This window comes from Coffea eugenioides, chromosome 6, assembly GCF_003713205.1.
Source record: "Coffea eugenioides isolate CCC68of chromosome 6, Ceug_1.0, whole genome shotgun sequence".
Lineage (NCBI taxonomy): Eukaryota > Viridiplantae > Streptophyta > Magnoliopsida > Gentianales > Rubiaceae > Coffea > Coffea eugenioides.
In genome coordinates, this window is record NC_040040.1 from 20,187,385 (window position 1) to 20,202,197 (window position 14,813).

Genomic DNA, 14,813 nt, shown 5'->3' on the forward strand with positions numbered 1-14,813 from the left:
TTTAACATGTTATCAATCATTCAAACAAGCCATATAATCAGGAAATATAACAAATAAGGAACACTCACCTATACACGCAAAATAACGCCCACTTCTCAATCACCACGGAAACCTAAAAGGCCACAAAGACTGAAATCAAGAAATACCCGACTACGCGCGAGTAAACGTATAAAAGGACTTTCAAAGTGTAAAGAGGGCGTTTGGATCCGTGAATAAGAATAACCCTAATGCAATCCAAACCAAAAGGGTTATAAAATCTCTAACGAAAAACATTTAACCATAACAAATCAAAATCCCAATAGATAGGCTAAGGAAATATTCTCTTGGAATTGTAAAGAATCATTCGTGCAGCTACAAGCCACTATATATTCAAGTAGTGGTTATATAATAAGGGTTTTGATGAGAATCATATGGAAAAGAGGACTCGTAAAACTTTACTTGAAAGTAGTTCACTTGTGGCCGAGAAAACCCTAACTTGGCCGATAAAACCCCTAATTCAAACCTCTTTATTTTGAATACGGGGTAAGTAAACATTTGGTGGTTCAAATCGAAGAGGTAACATGTTTTCGAACGGTAAAATGGTCACATTAGTTGCCTTGCGGAAATATACAAGTTTAACTAGAACTTAGCCCTCGAATCAATATTTGAAAAACCCAAATGAAATTCTCAAGGAAATACACCCAATTTGATACAAGATACATTTCCAAAACCACTTTAACTTATTCAATTTCCAAGAAAACAAACGGACGGCATGTCCCTTGTGTTTACCTATTTTCCAGCCATTAATGGCTTCATTATTTTTCTCAAATCAGTCCCAACGTGTCATATAGAATAATCCCATCCAAAAGCCATTCACTAGGCTTACAAGTCATATAAATACACAATAAATACAAAGAGCAAGCTAGAAACATTTCCGGATAAAAACAGTTTTGACATCATTTTTGCGGTTTTGGCACCAATGGTGCTACGATTATCGGATGAGGGTGCAAGACCCACCATCTCGAAGCTAAAAGACAAGGTTACAACAATGTAGAAGGCTACTCAGTCCAAATCCTAGCACAACTAGGTCAAACGTGCCAAATACTAAACCAGAATTACCAAAACAGGTTTGCAAAACACACAAAACTGTAATGAACACAACTCAGTCTATACAAGTCCAAATGCTGAAATTCCAAAGGCATAAGTTAGCTAAGACATCCAGCTACATTTCATCAGAAGACACCAACTTCAAAATCCAAACCAATGCCAGTCAAAACAACCAAATACAAACGCAGTTTTCACAGTCTGAGCAACCCAGATCAGCAATAGTAAAATCGACATATCTCTCTCTACACTAATCTAAATGACCTGAAATTTTGCAGGCACTTTAACCTCATCAATACCTACAACTTTCATGTTTTGAGCAAAGTCCAATTGGGCCTCTATCTATGAGATATAAATTCGGACAGAATGAAGAACATTGAAACCTAGTCTTCCCAATTTTCCTTCCAAACCAAACTTGCTTGCAAATAACCATCATTCACACCTCCTAGCCTCATTCTATAACATTTCTATTCATCATACTTGGCCACATAGACAAAATCATATGCAAACAGAAAAATCATAATTAAATAGAAAACTTCACCATAATCCACTAATCTCATGAAATCATTCACAATATAACACTACTAGCCATTACTAATCACTAATGAACCAAGAAGAGAACCAACAAAGAATTTTGAACTTAACCACTCACCTTAAACTCAAACAAAGGTAGAGAGTTAGGACTTCACTTCCAAAAATAACTCCACTAGCACCTTGAATCCACCTTAGCCAACACTTGTGTGGAGTAAAATAAAATTCTAACGGTGAAATATCAAGATTGAAGCAAAACCAAAGATGAAGATTGAAGAGTTCTCTCTCACTTTGCTCCCAAAGCTCTCGGTTGAGAAGGAAAGGAATTGAGATATTTTGGGCCAAAAAGGTGATAAGAAGGAAGAAAAAACGCTGGTCAAACCAGCTGTCCTGTCACAATCCGGCCGGTTTCTGGCCGGATTTCCGGCCGGATTCCTGGCCGGATATGAGGCCGAGGCTAACTCACTTTTTTTCAAAACTTACCTACAATCCGGCCAACAATCCGGCCAAGAACTGGCCGGATTTGCGGCCGGATTCGGCCCCTTCAGCTTTTCTCAAAATTTTCCTCTTTCCGAATTCGATTGTCGCGCTCAACCGCACTTCTAACACATACACATATACACATATCTCACACATAATTGCACATAACAACTAGGCCTTCCTTTGCTTAAACAAATGGTTAACAAATTTTCACTAAAATGGAGAAAAGAAAATAAGCAAAAGGCCAAGAAAATTGAGGGAAGTTAGGGTTCTCACACTTGGTACACCTTAACTCTATACCAAGTGGCGACTCCGATTTTGTTTTAAAACCCTTTTTAAACTATTATTTTGGGTCAACTTGTCGCATTTTCAAGTCCCATTTAGACCCATGCTTTATTCATTTTTCAAATCAAAAATTCACTTTTTAAACCATTTATTTATTTTATAAAAAATGGGGCGCGACAAACTGGACTAGGTGATCTTCATCAAAGTTGTAGCTCTCTGCCTTACCGTCGAAACGGTATAAATTGCACACCAATCCGATAGGCGTAGCTTCGGTTATGTCCGTTACGTAAAACAACGTCACATCTGTCTTTTGTTTCTTGACTCAACCTTCATTTCCGCACATGTTCCTAGCTTGATTTTGTACTTGTATGACTTGGAGCCTATGGAATGGCTATTGAAATGAGATGATTTTGTGTGTGACTTTGAGATTGATTGAGGAAAAGAATGAAGCCATAAATGGCTGAAAAATAGGTAAATACAAAGGGCGTGCTGCCCAAATTTACGCTCGAGAACTAGGTCGATATACTTGCGACTTGAGTAAAGTTTGAGAGCGAATACCACGTGAACCATCTAGGGTATTTACGTCTTCTTTTATCGAGGTATATAAGTTAGAATTCGGCCGAAACTTGTACCCTTGGAAAAATGAAATTTTCGACTACTGGAAATACGTTTTCTTTGTCACTTCGACTCAAATGGAGATTTTAAAGTTTTACGAGTGAGCATAACTGTTACAAATATTTTACTTATGTCCTTTGGTTTAAATGTACTCTTTTCACTACCAAAATCATATTTATACTTTGTACTAGTACGTATTCTAATTTTCTTTGAATCACTTAAATCTTTGATAGTTCAAGCATAATGTATTCTTTTGATTATATTAGGGTTCCTTGGTGATTAAGGGTAAGACCCGGAAGAACACTTTGGACGTTATTTTGCGTAAATAGGTAAGTGTTCCTTGTTTGTTATATTTTAATTGCCTATGTGGCCTGTTCTTGATTATATGACTTGTTATGAACGAATGATAACATGTTAAATGTTTTCAATGATTGCTTAAAATGAGTTTGCTAGGCCAGTGTGTACTTTATCGCACTCGACCTAAATGAAATGTGAAATTTTCAATGTTTAAGTGATTAAATGTTAGTTGTGCATGAATGTAAGCCTCTTGGCTGAACTGGGCCCTGTCCTTTGTTACTGATCGACTCGAGCCAGAAGCGGACTCGATCGGGCGATTTAGTGACCCTGGGTAAACGTTTGGTATACTCGAGTATTACCTTGTAGTCTGGTGGAGCCTGGCCAACGTCCAGGATGGGGTGAATGAAATGAATGAACGAATGTCAATGCAAATGAGGGGTTTTACTTATCAAAATGCATTTTCAAATGATTGGAGGAATAAGGGAATGAAAGGAGAATGAATGAATGAATGAATGAATGGCTCCCTATGAGCACGTATCCTTTTAATGAATGTGTTATTATCGCTTTCCATTGTAAATGTTTCTTGAGTTAGTGGTTATCTATGGTTAATGCATTGGCTTTATTGTTTGATTATGTGTTCGGAACCTCAATGAGCTTTTAGCTCATCCCTTTAGTTGTTTTCTTTAACAGGGGAAGGCGTGCAAGGACGAGAGCTCGGTATAAACTAGCCTAGACTAGTTTCAGATTTTTGTAATGGTTCTCGCCCTACCTTTCGGCACGGGCTGGATTTATGAAGGATTGAGAACCTTTGTATATTCGGTATTTGTACTCCCTTTTTGAGATAGAAATGTGTATAAGTTTCGCTTTAAGTTTTGGATTGTTGATATATTTATTCCTGTGGTTTTATTCCGGTTTTAAGTGAGGACTGAAATGAATGACTGAGTCCCGGCGAGAACTGGACAGGCGGTCCGCCAAACCCTTTGGTTCGCCTTAGGGGGAGGTGGGGCTATCACAGTTGGTATCAGAGCCTGCTTCGCGTGGTCTCTGCGCGGAGTGAGCTTGGACTATGTGGTGAATAAATATGAAGGATTAAGTGCTTGTTCGAGCATAAGCTATGAATTGTGAATTGTTATAGGCCTTAAATCTTTCTCCCAGTATTTGAGGACAATTGATAGGTACGTCAGGTAAGAATCTCGATTGTAGATAGTTTACTCTTGGGACTGGCCAGCTCGAGATGTGAATTGTCTTATTTCGGATTCTCGTGCCCGTGTACTCTAGAGTTGAGGCGATGCTAAGTATGTGAGATTTGTATTTTGGGAACATGAATAGGCTTTGTTTGGCTAGAATGAGTACAAGAGGTCAACGGATGTTAGTTTGGATAGAAAGTGACGTGAGAGACCGGACGGGGTTACTTTAACTGAGACTGGGACGATATCACATTTTCTTTTGATTCGCCCTTCTATTGTTACTACATGGCGTTAGTTTGTGTATTTGTGTATATGATTATCTGTCTAACTTGATATTTATTTGTGTATTTGATCATCTGTCTCCTAGATATATGGTGTGTTATGTGTGTATATGTCTCTTTGTGTATTGGGTGTGCTAGAATATAGTTACTTTAGTCAACTTACTGCGTTTATTCATAAAATTAACTTTTGGAAAAAAAAAGAAGAGAGAGAGGGGGAAAAACAAAATATAGAGGGGAGACGTGGTCGTGGCCGTGGGACTAAGCGAGCCCAAGAGCCAAGAGAAGAAAAGGAAACAACAGCTGAACAAGAGCAAGGACCGAGGGTTGAAGCCGAGGACCAAATGGCGACGGCAATTCAACAAATGACAAACCTTTTAGCAAGGTTGGTGGACCAACAAGGTCAAATTCCTGTGAATCCACCTCCGAACCCTGAAATAGGAGAAGATCGGGCTCTTGAGAGGTTTCAGAAGTTTGCTCCCCCGAAATTCCTTGGAGGGCCTGATCCGGACGTAGCTGAACAGTGGCTGGAGGCCATGATCAACATTTTTGCAGTTTTGAATTATACCGAACAAAGACAAGTGAACTTTGTGGTATTTCAATTTGAAGGACCGGCCCGAGTGTGGTGGAACGTGATTAAGGTAAAGTGGAAAAGAGAACAAACCGTATGGACATGAGCTAACTTCCTAAGAAAATTTAACGAAAAGTATCTCCCACCTTTAGTTCAAGAAAGGAGGGAGGATGAGTTTATTGGATTACATCAGGGAACCCAAAGTGTGGCCGAATATGAAACGAAATTTACCAAATTGTTGAAGTTTGCTTCCGAATTAGTGGCCACGTGTGACGCCCCGAAAACAAATGAGTTTGAGAACCCGGAAATTTTCTAATTTTCTAGGGTTTATTTTATTTAATCGCCCGTTTTTTCTACGTTTTCTTTATTAGAAAAAAAATTCCCCAGATAAAGTTTATGAGCAAAAATAGTTTTAAAATGATTTTCTAGTATCAGTTTTATATATCGGACGTGGGACCCACTAGGGCGAAAAGTTCAGAAAAATTCGGCCAATAAGGTTAAGTTTCGGATACTGTGTAAATTTATCGGGTGTTAAGAGATAAGTAGAGAATGTGAAGTGATTGATGTGAGAGGGGGAAAGAAGGATAGGAATGCATTTAAAGTAGTGACATGTGTCATTGAATGGTTGGTGGTGATTTATGATTTACTATTCTTGTTTTTGACCTTTTGACTAATTGGTTAAATATCTTAAAAATTACCACAAAAATCACCATTTCTTACTCCTTGGTGGCCAGCCCTCTTAAGCTCAAGAAGGAAGAAAACTTCTTCAATTTTCAAGCTCCCAACTAGCTCAAATCATCCAAACCACTTGCCTAAACTAGTTTCTACTCCATAAAATTCTTCCATTTGGTGCTAGTGAGTGTTTTGGTGAAGTTTTTTGGAGAAGCTAAGGTGTTCTACAACTCCCTCTCTCTTGTTTACTAGGTAAGTGGTGATTACACTTCCTCTTAGACTTAATGATGTTTAATTTGTGCCTAGTGGTGGCTAAAGTGTTGAAATTTGTGATTTATTTCTTGGTTTGAGATGAATTGGTGAAGTTTTTATTTTTTTGAGGAATTTTCTGGTTTAATGTGATCATGGTGTTGTGGTTATTTATGATGGTTGGTAATAAGGGGTTATGACTTTAGTAGGTGTGAATGATTGATAATTGCAACCAATTGTGGGTTTGGATTGAATTGTGAAAAGTTAGGGTTTCATGACCCCCTTTTCTGTCCGGTTTTGGATCATATGGTTAGAGGCCTAATTGGCATTTTCTTAAAACATGAAAGTTGTAGGTATTGATGTGTTTGAGATGCCTGTAGAATTTCAGATCATTTGGAGTGGTGTAGAGTGAGATATGTCATTTTTACTGTTGCTGTTCTGGGTGATCAGAATGTGCGAACTGCGCTTGTAATCGTCTGTTTTGACTGGAATTGTTTTGGATTTGGATGTTGGTGTCTTCTGATGAAATGTAGGTTGATGTCTTAGCTACCGCATGCCTTTGGAATCAATGCATTTGGACCTGTATAGACTGAGTTGGACTAATTACAGCATAGTGTGATTTGTAAACCTGCAATTACGGTTTTGGTTTGGTATTCTGCATATTTGACCTAGTTGTGCTAGGATTTGGACTGAGTGTCCTTCTACATTGTTGTAGCCCTGTCTTTTAGCTTTGAAACGGTGGGTCTTGCACCTTCATCCGACCATAGTAGTGCTTTTGGCACCATTACCGCAAAATGACGTCAAAACTGTTTTTCTGGTTTTGCGTTTAACTTTCATTTCCGGACTTTTCCCTAGCTTGACTGGTACTACTTGGAGCTTGCTGAATGGCTGTTGGATGAACTTGTTGTTGTGCGTGTACCTTTGGGATGGAATGAGGATATAATGAAGCCATGATGGCTGGAAAAGTAAGCAAATTCAGGGGAAGTGCTGTCCGAACTTTGAAAGGACTTGATTGCATTGAGTGTATGATGGATGATTGCTGAGCCATTGAGGTGAGTGACCTCAAACTCTTTCTAAAATTATTTATGAACCGTTTCTTGCATTATTGACTTTTTAACCGTTTTCAAATTTACTCTTGAGCCGCTTTCCCGCATTATTTCCTTTTGAGCTGTTTTCAAAGTTAATTTTGGAACTGTTTTCTTACATATCATGCGTGCTTGCATATCCGTGTCTTGTTATTATTGATTTTGCTTTCAATGATTGCTAAACGAGTTTTCCAGGCGAGTGTGTACTTTATCGCACTCGACCTAAATACATGTGAAATTTTCAATGGTTAATGATTAAATGCTACTTGCGCATGAATGTAAGCCTTTTGGGCTGAACTGGCCATTGCCCCTTGTTACCGGTCGTCTCGAGCCAGAAGCGGACTCGGTCGGGCGACTAGGAACTTGGGTGAACGTTTCGGTATACTCGAGTATTACCTTGTAGGTTGGTGGAGCCTGGCCAAAAGCCAGGGACGGGGTGAATGAATGCTCGAATGAAAACAAATGAAATGAAATGACAGGAGAACGAACGTATCCTTTCACAAATGTTATTATCGCTTTCCATTGTAAATGTTTCTTGAATTATTGATACTCCATATTTAATGTTTTGTAAATGTTGAAATTGTTTCTGGACTTATCATTTGATTTGAATTGAACATCATTGAAATGAACTATGGTTAAACCGATTTGATTACTGATTTTATTGGTTACTCGCTGAGCTTCTAGCTCACCCCCAAAATGTTTTATTCCCCTCCACAGGGCTCAAGGCGAAGGAAGGGCTTGTAGTGTTTATTCATGGATTATCTCATGTATGGACTGAATTTGGATTTCTTTTTGTGTAATCATTCATATTGGGATTGTATTGAACGTTTAGAATTGCTTGGATGTGTAATAGGCTAGTTTTGGACTTCCTCCTGTATAATAATTGGGATCATGGATCAGAGTGGCGCAGTGGAAGCGTGGACGCTTCGCTTTTGATATGTAAAGTTTGGAACCTTTGATTTATATTTGATAATATATATCTTGAAATTCAATTGAGGACTTTAGTGAACGACTGAGTCCCGGCGAGAGCTGGGCAGGCGGCCCGCCGAACCCTCTGGTTCGCCTTAGGGGGAGGTGGGGTCGTGACATCACGGAACAGAGAAGGGTGAGACGGTTTATACCGGAATTGAATGGACCATGAAGTTACCTTGTTCACTTGTACGTTTAAAGCGAAGGAATGATCTCATACTTGTAAGCTTAGTTGGTAGTTGTTTTAAGACTGTCCCGTTTAGTAGTTGTTAGGCATTTAGTATTTTATTACTTATTGGGCCTTATTGGAAAGCCTTAAAGAGCTGGCTCTTTAAGCTCTTTGTGCGGACCGAATTTCTTCCAGGTTTATGTGGGCCGGATTTTTGCCCTAGTTTTAGCCTATAAAAGGCACCTCTTGTAAGAGTAAAGGACAGATTATTACAACCAGAAATCGTGAGGAATTTTCCTTCAAGTTCTTAACCGAACTTACTCTTGAATTCTTGAGTTCATAGCTTAGGATTCAAATCAGACTTTATCGATTAGCTTGTTCCCTAATCGTGGTGTCGCTTCATCCATCCTTATCCGCATCATTGCACACCCGTATCCGCATCATTGCACACCCGTATCCGCATCATGCGGGACATGAAAACAAATGAAATGAAATGACAGGAGAACGAGCATTGACGCTTCGCTTTTGATATGTAAAGTTTGGAACCTTTGATTTATATTTGATAATATATATCTTGAAATTCAATTGAGGACTTTAGTGAACGACTGAGTCCTGAACGACTGAGTCCCGGCGAGAGCTGGGCAGGTGGCCCGCCGAACCCTCTGGTTCGCCTTAGGGGGAGGTGGGGTCGTGACATCACGGAACAGAGAAGGGTGAGACGGTTTATACCGGAATTGAATTTAGAACTTCAAGAAGCTCTAGCGGCGGTTCAGGTTAATACGTTTACGGAGGCCCTTGAGAAAGCCCAACGAATTGAGAATGCAAAAGCACAGGTAAAAGCCTCCCAAATTCGAAAAAGAGGTGCAGCTGGTAGTGTGATTGAGGAACCTAGTGAAACAATAGCACCTTCTAAAGTGCAGAAAGTGAACCCGTTACTGCGCCCACCATGAACATTTGGGGCGGTAGATGAAAAATCTGCAAAAGGAAGCCAAATAGGACATGAGGAGATTTCTCAAGAAAGCCAAAAGATGGCTTCTTACTTGACTTGTGATTACTTTGGAAAAGCCAATCACACCGAGAATAATTGTTGGCGGAAAGGGCGGAAGTGTTTGATTTGCGGAAGTGGTGACCACCAGGTTAGCAACTGTCCGAGGAAACAGTCACGTGAAAGTAGTACTCAGCCACTGGAGGGCACTAAATCAAAACAAGTGAATGAAAGAGGGAACCGAACAAAAATATCGGCAAGGGTATATGCCTTAGACAACCAACAAGCTCCTGAGCCATCTGAAGGTAAAAATTTCGAGGACGAAATTTTCTTAAGGGGGAGAGTGTGTGAGGACCCGTAAAATTCTTTATATTTTTCATAAAATTCCCTTTTATTTGGAAATTATTACTTTAGAATAGCCTTACTACTCATTTACCCCACATTAAGTTCAAAGAAACATAGAATCAAGGGTTTTTCCTTTCGTTTCCAAGTTATTGTAAATTAGGGTTTTCACGTCTTTTCGTAGTGTGATTAACCGGTATGGAGTGTGTACTACATTTGGTGATTAAGAGTGAGTTTTAAATAATATTAAGTGTGTTAAGTGTGTGATTATAAGTGATAATAATAAGTTAGTGAATTATAAGTTTAAAAATAATGAATTATTTTTAAAAATAATGAATTATTTCTTAAAATAATATGAAAGTAGATTCCCGATCTAGTATACTTAATTAAAATGTTTAATTTAATACAAAGAAAATAACCTTTCTTTGAGAATCTAAATAAAAAGATAAAACTAAAAATTGGATCAAATTTTTCGTTCAAAATGAAAAAGAAACAGCGGGAATTGAAAATTGGTGGAGGCATTCTTTAAAAAGCAAATTTCAAAATGAAAGAGTACAAGTCTACCACTTTTGGGCTCAGTCTGATACACTTCTAATTCTCACATTTTCACTCGCTGGCCTTCTCACTGTCTCTCTCGGTCTCTCTCTCACTTCGACCCCTCTCAATTTCTTTCTCACTAATGCTCGAGCATTCCTCCTTATTGGGCTACTGATTTTGATATGTTTCCTCAGAGCATGTGCTGTAAAAAGGCAAGTTTCTCTCTTCTTGCTTAGTAATCAATTTCCCCCAATTTTTATTGACCCGATTTTGTGTTCCCAACATTCAATTTTTGGATAAATTCTCTTCTTCTCTATCATTTGTCTAGTTTCCCCAAAGTTTCTTACCCTAATTAACAATCACCATCATTTGCAATCACCTTTTCTACTTAGATGATCAATTGTTTCAATTTCTCCCCAAATTTTATTGCCCTAATTTTTTTAAAAAAAAAATTTTCTGTCCAGGACAAGAAGGGCATCCCCCGGACCAGCAGCACCTCATCTTCACTGGAAAGCAGCTTGAGGACAGTCGCACCCTAGTCGACTACAACATCCAGAAGGAGTCAGCCCTCCACCTCGACGGTGGCGCCAAGAAGCGCAAGAAGAACACCTACACCAAGCCGGCAGTGACTGAGGGAAATTCTCCCCCCCTTTTTTATAAACTTTATTGTTACTAGTCTAATTGAACATTAGCAGCATGTTCTTATTTTGAAGATTTTGTTCTTTATTGGGTTTTTTATATTATTCTTTGAAACCGTTGGATTTTTCTTTCTAAAAAAATTTAGATAGTATGTTTCTTTAAGATTTTATCAAATTCTTGGTTATTCTATTTTCAAGCGCTTGGTTTATTTTATTTTTTGGTTTTAATTTCACATTAAACTGCAAAGCGTCCCCTTTTCAGCAATTCCTGGTATGTGTTCAAAGCGTCCCCTTTTCAGTTTTACTTAAAGCGTCTACAAATCATCATTGTGGTGTTGTTTGTAGAGCTAAATGCATTACAATTAAGGTTGTATTGTGGTGTTGTTTGTAGAGCTAAATGCATTACAACTAAGGTAGTAAGAGTAAATTCTACAGATTTGAATGCTTTTCAAAAGCAACATTTTTTTCACTTCAAAATTCAATTCGTTTAGATCCATGCACTTAGTCTGGTTCAAAAGCAGCCTTGAATGTTTCTTGAATTGAGGTGATTGAAATATGTCTGTCAAGACTTCAAGCTCTTTCCTAATGTTTTCCTGTTGGAAGTGCCCTATCTTTGTGTAAATGTGCACACTCACAAATCGACTCTCATTTCCTTTGTTTCCATTTATTTATTTTTTTAGAAACCTCGACAAGTTGCTCCAAATCATTGCACTTGTACTTTGCCTTAAAAGTTGTATATTAGCTATGGATGTAGTCCTGCAAGTTGAGATACTGTAGGTTTTTTTTTCTGCTAACTTATAAATTCATTCTAGAACACAAACCTCTAAGGTTGCATCTCAAGTCTAAGGTGTTGCATCTGGTGACTGAGAAATCTGGTGATAGAGTTCTAAGGCTGCATCTCAAGTCTACTTAAGGACTTGTACTAGTATCATTTTGGAAGAGCTTGGTAAGAGGACCAAAACTCATCAATTAGTTTTGATGTGAAAAAAGATCTTCCTCCGTAAAAATTCATGAACTAGGAATGTTATTAGAACAGCATGGACAGCTTCTTATGGTATGTTTTGAGAGTCCATGATTCTCCAGAATATACTTGTTAGCCTTACTTGCGCTGAATTTCACATGTTTCACTATTTTTCAAGGGCAAAGGTGCTTTGGCCAAAATGTTTTGCTTGCAAATGTGTTGACCGCATTTACTTCTCTGCCTAGTATGTTCTTTTTGTCAAGTTTACAAGGGAGAGGTCAAACCTCTTAAACAGAAACAAAACATAGGGTCGCAGCCCCTAAAATATTTGCACCACGCAATTCACTAAGTTCCTGTGGCGGTTCTGTTATGATCTGCATCCCAGATTCTTTGTTGACACTACTTTTAGCTAGCTAGTCTGCACACTTACTTCTTTCTCCAAACATGTTGTAGCCAGGATTCCCGATCCCTGCTTAAAACATTCCTGATCTGACATATTAGATTGTATAGTGGTGAGTCCTGTCCTGCTCCTTGTATTAGTTCCAAAGCTGCCTTGCAATTCATGTCCAGAATCACTCTTCTTTCTCCAGAGTTCCAAGCCATTTTTATCCTTTTGAGTACTCCCCATAGCTCTGCTAAGTGCTATCATATTATCTATTAGCCCAATATTCACTATAAAACCTGCTTTCCATCTCCCCCAGCTATCTATATGTCCCTTTTCAAATTAATATGGCTTTGCCTCTTCTACTTGGAATAATGCTAAATTGAGAAGTGTACATCTTGCCACAGTTAATTGCTAATTATTGATAGTTTCATGTCTTACATGGTAGTTTGTTCTCCATATAGCATTATTTTATACTGTATAATCACAAACTTTTTGCTGGATGTAGGTTGGATTTTCTGTTAACGGAGTAATAATACTAACTTTTATGTGGGTTTTGAAGGCATTCCTTGAGGTAATACCTTTTCTTTTCACATGAATGGTTCCCATTTTTGGTGCCATTCTTGAAGTAAATTTCACTGTGAATGTTTTGCAATGTCCCGCCACTTGCCTAACTCACTAGTTTGATTGGAATACAATATTAAGGGGTGCTAGTTTTCTATGGAATTAATACACCATGACAAACAGCAAAAGTAATTTCAGAGATCTAGAACAAGAAAGTTGTTATTTGCTTTTAAATGGCAAAGAAACATTCTAGTTATGTTGGTACACATTGGTCCTACTTGACACCTTATATCATGGTCGACATTACTTTGGTTATCATACTTGACACCTTGTATCCTCTGTGGTGCATTAGTTTGGATTGTTTTGGTTTAGTTTAGTTTAGTTTATTTGAATGTTTTAGCTAAGCAAGTGAACTGAAGTTGCTTTTCCTTTAGTGTTGTGTTTATCGTCTTATCAACTGGTTATATTGTTCATAGCAGTACTTATATCAATACTTGTTATAGTAGTGCTTGTTGCCTTATCAACTTGTTATATTATTCCTTTGAGGCTGAAGTTTAATAGCAGTACTTATTTCTTGAGCTAATTTGGTGCATTAGTTTGGGGCTGATTTTGATTTTCTTTGGGGCTGATTTTGAATGTCCAGCTTTAATTATTGAGGTTCTTATTGGATTGCAAATTTTTGCTAAGCAACCGAACTACAAGAGATATAGTGAAATTGGGAAATGGCAAGGTTTAGTGAAATTTTGTCTGATGTTAAAAATTCCCCCTTGTGTTGAAATTTGGTATTTTTTTTCACGACAAAATAGCCTAGCAAATTGTCACACTTCAAAGACAGTATCTTTGATCGGAACAAAACAATGACTAAATTCGTTTATATTATTCCAATCTTGTTTGCCACATTCAAAGCATCGTAGTTTGGAGTCAACCGAACATATGCTTTCTTTGTTCCATCAGGCCTGATCAAAGTGTTCACTTTCTTGGTCTGTATGTCGTACATCTTCTTCACTGCATCTTTGATTTTCTTCTTATCAGTACGGATGTCAACTATGAATACCATGGTATTGTTATCTTCAATCTTTTTACATGGCAGATTCAGTAGTCAAAGGATATTTGAGAATCTGATAATGGTCCAACTTATTCCTAGGAGGAGCACTGATGCGTGGGTACTTCGGGTTCCCGTCCTTTTTCAATGTCTTAGGACGATGGAAGGTAACTTTGGTCCGGATCTTCTTGGCTTTCTTCTTAAAAGTTGTCCCAGATTTGACAAATTTGGCAACCTTGGCTGCCTGAGCCTTTGTATCAAGCTTTTTTGTGGTGTCAGCTTTAGGAGCCATTGCTGGAAACTGCCTTACAAATCTTTTACCTGAGGGGAGGAGCCGAGTGTTGAGGGGAGGAGCTGAGTGTTGCTGAAGCAGCTCTGTGTTGAAATTTGGGACTTGGATTTGTTTTGTAAAGCTACCTCGAGTTATATGTGAAATTTAGGCCAAATACCACTTATCAAACTATCTATAGGGTGTTGTTGAACTTCATTATGATATTTGAATGCTTATATGATATTTTGACATTTTGTAATGCAATGGATGCATTCATTTGCTAATTATAAATCATTGTCATTTTTTTCCATTTAAAGATATAATTGTTGTAGGAAAATTTTCAATTTTCATGGTGATAAAGAATTATCATTGAATCAGAATTTTCCATTAATAACAATCTGTGGTCATAGAATTAAAAAGTGTTTAGTGACAACAAAAGTCGTCAGTAATTAGTCTATGCCAATGACAATTACATATCACTTTTAGTGACGACATTTATTTGTACATCATTGATAAGATACTATGTTGAAGAAGCGCTGAGATTCCCCGGACCGAGCTGACCTGATGAGCTCAGCGTGCCGATGAGGAGAACGTGTCCCAAGCCTGCAAAACGAGCAAGA

General features: G+C 38.1%; 1 pseudogene; it reads right to left on the reverse strand.

Annotated features, from left to right (window-relative positions):
- Nucleotides 1-13,692: 13,692 nt before the first annotated feature.
- On the reverse strand, nt 13,693-14,280 carry LOC113775970 (annotated as a pseudogene).
- Between the last annotated feature and the right edge of the window lie 533 nt (nt 14,281-14,813).